The sequence below is a fragment of the Corvus brachyrhynchos genome, unplaced genomic scaffold (assembly GCF_000691975.1).
Source record: "Corvus brachyrhynchos isolate BGI_N302 unplaced genomic scaffold, ASM69197v1 scaffold83, whole genome shotgun sequence".
In the NCBI taxonomy this organism is placed as follows: Eukaryota; Metazoa; Chordata; class Aves; order Passeriformes; family Corvidae; genus Corvus; species Corvus brachyrhynchos.
The window spans coordinates 12,488,460-12,494,570 of record NW_008238464.1 but is presented as its reverse complement, the minus strand read 5'-3'; the positions used below and the strand labels follow the sequence as shown (position 1 = coordinate 12,494,570).

General features: G+C 37.2%; 1 protein-coding gene across 1 annotated transcript in view; it reads right to left on the bottom strand.

Moving 5' to 3' along the window:
* TBL1X (transducin beta like 1X-linked) overlaps positions 1-3,713 on the bottom strand; it is a 134,298-nt gene extending 130,585 nt beyond the window's left edge. Inside the window, 1 exon segment of the mRNA XM_008635884.2 lies at positions 3,624-3,713. The gene's annotated coding sequence lies outside the window, so the exon portion shown is untranslated.
* Between the last annotated feature and the right edge of the window lie 2,398 nt (positions 3,714-6,111).

Genomic DNA, 6,111 nt, shown 5'->3' with positions numbered 1-6,111 from the left:
GTTATTTGGGCAGGCAGCAGCAATACAGCTGCACTGCTGTTCATGTGAACCATGCCACACACCATTATTTATTTACATAGATAGTGAGAATATTACACTGCAAAAATAAAAAAATGTTGTCCCCTCTCTTCTGTGTTTGCAGAGAGGATACCAGCTATTATTATGATTATGACAGAATGTTTAAATGGTCTTAGACCTTAAAAAAAAAAAAAAAAAAAGAAAAAAAACCCAACCTAGGCCAAGTACATGATTTATTACAAGTACAATACCACCCTAATAGGCTTCCACTCTCCAGGAATCCCTAAAAACAAGCACTCCCCCTCCCAAGGAATTTGTAATATAACATATTGTTCTTTAAAAGCCCACATCTACTTCCAGATCGTCAGTAGTGATGAATTATCTGGTTTACAGCCTTATAAAGCAGAAGTGTCTATATATTTTAGTGCTGAGGCCAACCACAGGACTTTGGTACCTTTCAAATGTAGTGATATACAACTTTCCAAACACCAATGAAAGGCTTCAGGTGAAACAAAGAGATATAATTTCATCAAGATTTTAAAATCTGATCAAAAGAAGTAGTCTTTCAAAGAAAAAGAGAATGGGGAAGGATTACAACTACATTTTTGTTAGCTGAGAACAAGCTATTTAAATAAATAAAATTGTTCAAATAAATTTGTTTGGCTCCTTCTCATTAAAAATTTCAGCTACTAAAGCTTTCCATTATTCAAACACCACTTTGTGAACAACAAAGAAACACTCTCAAAAATATAAAAAACCCCCAATGATCCTCAACAAAAATTTTCTCATGGGATTAAAAATCCTCCTGTATTTATCTCAACAAACATCAACATTTTTAGGATTTCAATAGATGCTAGGTTGATAAAACTTTAATTAGAAACTTAACTGATCTCTGCAAGAGAGATACTGTAGAGAAAGAGTTTTAAATCCCCTACACTATAAACAGCAGAGCATATGACATCTTTAAAAGCTGTCAGAAACCATACACTGTAATTTACAAAAATAAGAACAATCTTTGTGAAATTAACTGCTAAAAGAACTTGAAGAGCTTCATCCTACAGTATCAACAGGCTACAGCAACAGTACCAGTTGGCTTCACTTCAGCCTCCAAACACAGTATGGACTAATACCTAGCAATCCCTGGAAAAGAACAAAATGCAGCAGGAGGAGGGTTACATCACAGATACATTTCTCTTGCTTCACGCCCAGATACAGATTTGCACAAAACCCGTTGATCTTTCCAGAACAGCAGGCACAGGAACTGCTACACACAGGATGCTCTCTCCAAACCAAGGCCAGTTCATTTTCATGCTTAACAGAGAAAATCTTGCCCCAGGGCACACAATTTCAAGTCTGAATGAGAAAATCTGTAGGTGATGCGGTAACTACAGTAACTGGCAAATAATAAACTGGGTAAAACACCTAGAGATCAATCCTATATTCATGAAGGAACAGACTACACAATTTAATTGGATTATCCCCATTTCTTAGTTCACTAGTTCTTGACTTCTACCTTATTAGACAACAATTAAGGATGATTTTCAGGTACAAAGTAACATAACACTGACACGGTATCTTTGTCAAGGCACGGCATCTTTGTCACTAAACCTACAAGTCCTCCAGTCCAGCAGAACGACTGCCTTTCTTTTGTACGGGCAAGCTCCTGTCTCACGTACACAGGCACAAAATCTAAATCATAATTCCAAGAAGATTGCAATTGTACGTGGAATTTCTAGTGCTGCCTTTCAAATGAGGAAACAGGAACAAAGCAGGAGAAGAAAATATTCCCAAAATGAACAGCTGAGCTTATGTAGCACCCAAAATACTAAAGGTTGGGAAATAGCCGCCTTTCATCACTCTCAAAAGCAGTAGACTAAAATATGCAGAGTAGGACTGATAACACAGGAAATAAATGAAAACATTTGCTGCATGTTAGTATAGAAGTTAAAAGAAACAAGGCAAAAACCTCTCTCAAAGGTCCCTGCTGGATTTAAAACAGAGCTCTTGAGCCAACAGTGATTTCAAAACATGCCACTATCATTTAAGAACACCGAACTTCTCTTCTTTAATAAACCTTACACCTGTTCACTAGTCCAGAGACCTAATTCCTAAAACCATACACAGCGAGTGCAAGACAAGGAACCAGAACTTTAATGAGGACTGCTAATGCACAGGAAAGCAACCAGTTACTTATAATACAGTCTCAGGCATTATTTGTAAAGAATGATAATGCTAAATGCTGCCATGATGTATTTCTGAGAGAATTAAAAGTCTTAGGTGTATATAGCTCACAAAGCCTGGCATATTTTTAAGTTATATATTTAATTCTCTTTAATATTGAAAGCAATGAGAGACATTTTTGTCTACTACTCTATTGCAAAGATAAACACAGTAAATAATCTAGCAAAATTAAATTCATTTTTTTGTGCGGTGATGTGATGGATATCAATTTATAAGTTCATGCATTAAGTACAAGAATATGAATAAACCATGGCACAGATTTGGAATAAACACCATTGGTAACAAGTTTAGACCAGATTAAATTGAGAGACTTTCACCTGGTAAGTATTGTTTTCAAAATTTAATGTAGATACCAGTAAGGCTATAGTAAAGATAGTAAAGCTTTCTAAAACCAAAGATAATTCTTTTAGCATGAGAAATGCCACCAGGAAGAAAGGCTCCAGCTCTAGCAATTGTTTCAGAAAACTCAATTAACTTGTCCATTTTTAAAAATATGTTACCAGTAGAAAGAAGTTTTGTGCTATAAAAAATTTATCTGCTTATTAATATTACATACATTTCATATATGAATATGTATGACTAAAAAACGCATTAAATAATAAGTAATGCATCAACATACCTTTTCAACATGTAAAATAACTTTTTGCAACGAGAATAATGCTTGGATTGCCAGGAAAGAAAGCTATGTGAATAAATGGAAAATAGTCTTCCTGCCTTCTCAGAAAACTGTGTAGGCTGGGTTTGGGACTGGGGGCCTCCAGATGCCAAGGAATGTCTACCACATGCCCCATCCAAGCTGATTGAGAAAAGCTGTCCCTGTCCTGTTTTAGTGGAAGCAAACCCAACCAAGACAATGGTTTTTGTCTCAAAAAAAACCACCCTCATGAAATGAGCATTTATCCTTTCCAAGACAACCTTCCAAGAGGGTCATCTTCTCAGCCTTCACCCTCTGATGATCTCATATTTAACCTGGCCTGACCTTCAGTTCTGCTGAGTCTCTGTGCCTTACTATGGTTACAAACCAGCAACATCAAGTTAAGCTTTAAGAAACTCAGAAATTATTCTAAAGATAAATAACTGAAAAGGCAAAACATGAAAATACCAAGAAATCCTACTTATAAGCTATGTTTCATTCTATGGAGAGAGACTTCCAGGGTAGCAGTAAGAAGAAAACCTACCAAAAAGCACTGAAGGCTCTATACCACATTCCCTCCCTGTAGGTACCACTACTACTTCTAGTCTTTGTCAATTCAAAAGCCAAAGTATTGTCTCAAGTTACAACTGCAACTAGGCATGGAGGTGCTTACAATTATTTCACAGTTTTAACATTTTGTAAAGCTGATTTCCACTAAGCATGCACTTACTCAGGTGCAAGAACAGTCAAGGTCCCCAGTTTCCCCCAGATTTTCCCTTCAGGCCAGTTTTATCCTTGGGTACCTGTGCACAATAAAAAATACAAAGAAAAAAATAATTTACATTACTTCTCATAGTTCATCTCTTGATTATATCAACTTTCATGGCCCCAATTTAAAAACTCAGATCGCCAGCTTTTCTCACAGGATTATTTCCCATCAATGTGGTTAACCAGAAGCAAACTCAAAGCTGTTTTCCCCATGTAAAAAACTGGGTCTTATTTGACCATTATATTTTTTTTTTTTTCCTTTTTAGATTTACCATGACCCTCAATTAAAGTTTTTTCTGTAAGAAAACTCATGTAAATTCAACCTAATAGAAGGTGGGACTGCATGATTTAGGTATATTTCATCACTTGTTTTCAGGAGTACCAACAGAGAGCACACAGTTAAGCCTTTGTTAGCCACATATTTAGGCTGTTAACATGTGACAAGCAAATCCTACATACTCAATTACTGCTTTAGAAACTGAAAGAAGGTTCGTGTACAGGTGCACTGTCACTTTGTTAGGGAGCTCAAAAAATAGAGTTGTTCTTTCTCCTGGCACTAGTATGAATTAAAGAAACATTTTCAAAAGGTGCCATTCAACCATATGGAATCAATTTTTGCAGACATATGGAGCTCCAATTAAATAAGTGTGGCTTTTGCTGACACAAAAGTCCACCTGCACATATTCAAATTTTCCAGAATTAGACCATCTAATTTAGAGCAGCTCATCTAACAGTAACAGAGTAGAAAAGCAATGTATTTGATATGACACAACCTCTGTAACCAGTCTCCTTAAATAGCAATTTCAGCCTTACTTTTGACCATGGTCAGGATATAATCAGATAAGATTGAATTAGCTCCCCTAAAATACAGCGCCCAATTACATCAGATCAAAAGAAATTAATTTTTCTTCTTCTCCATCATGCAAGTAAATATATAATTAGAAAATTAGGCAAGGTGCAATTTTTCAAAGAAGACTTCACCAGAAGTCAACGGAAATTAAAAAACTGACTGTAACCACGCTTCCTAGATTTTACAGGTTTTTTGCACATATTTTCCCAGAATAAATGTATAGAAAAGCCTCCGTTTGAAAGAAAAAGAAGTCAACAGGCTATATACAAACATCAACATCCTACATAAGCCTAAAATCTTAATACAAGATAGGCATCCAATGATGTGGAAACTAACAAATTTTTAAGGTAAGCTCCTCAGAAGTTTTTTTTTCTTTTTTTTTTAAGGATTTGCAGTAAATTGGGCACCCTTGTTTAAGTCTAGTTTGACTGACTTTCTATTAGGTGACAATGCACAATTTTTTTTCCACAGACCCCAACCTCATTCAGTGAACATAGTAGCTAGAAAGGAGTAGTGAAAGTCTACCCAGCGGCTGCATTCCATACGGTCACAGCACAGCTCTACACATTGTCTGCTCCAGGTTATCCTGCCCTGTTCCACAACAGCACTCTGAGGACAGAAATGCCAGTTCTTGGACAGAGCTCCTCTTTGGTCCTGTCAGGTAACAACAGACCACACTACAGCCCCCTGCGAGGGGCATCATATGATCCTGGAGACAAGAAAGAAACTTCTGAATCAGGACCATTACAAACTTCAGTGTTCAACCAGGTTCCTAAAACTAATTTTTCAGAGTATTTAGCTTTCTATAATACCTTAAACTGGAGAAGCCATATCCATCTAGTTGCCTAATTAAGGTGACACATCTTCCCTCACTTGTGCACTGCTCCATTCACTATCTGTCTTAGGGTTTCTACAAAAAATAATAGCATGTTTTCAGAGACTTGTCCTACTTTGCTGCAGTCTTCATAAACATATGTTCCACTTGGAAAGACCATACAATTCTGAGATCATAGATTTTAAAACTGTATCATAATGCAAATGCCCAGGGGAGGTCAGTTAACATATTTTAGACAACCTTAATTCTTCACCTTCCCAGCTTTGCAGCACTTGATCTTTACTCAAGGCAGCTTTCTGAGCTTGGTTTAATTTTTAAGACAGTAGCCCTTGGAACGGAGAAGCTCCATCTTGCTCAATACAGGCACTCAGTCTCCCTCAAAACTTGGCCACTTCTCATCCAAGTTTTATTATTGCCAGTCCTGTGGACACGTGCCACTGCCCCCATCCACTCTTGTCTTTAGGCTCAGTTTCCTATTTGTGATCCCAGTTCTGCCTCCCTGCCCCTTTTTCAGTGATTACTTCATTCTCAACAACTTCATTATACGACCTATTGCTCCCACCCAGCAACCAGAGTCCTGTTAGCTTCCAGCTCTCCTATACTAGCATTCCTTTTAATCTCTCAGCTTTCTGCACCCTTCACAGATCTGTTGGGTTTTCCATACCGCTTTTCATCTTCAAATGTTTTTCCCACTTCTTTACTCCCCCACTCACTTCCCGTGCTTGGCTCTTGCCCTGGCAATTTCCAAATTTCTTCTCAACAACT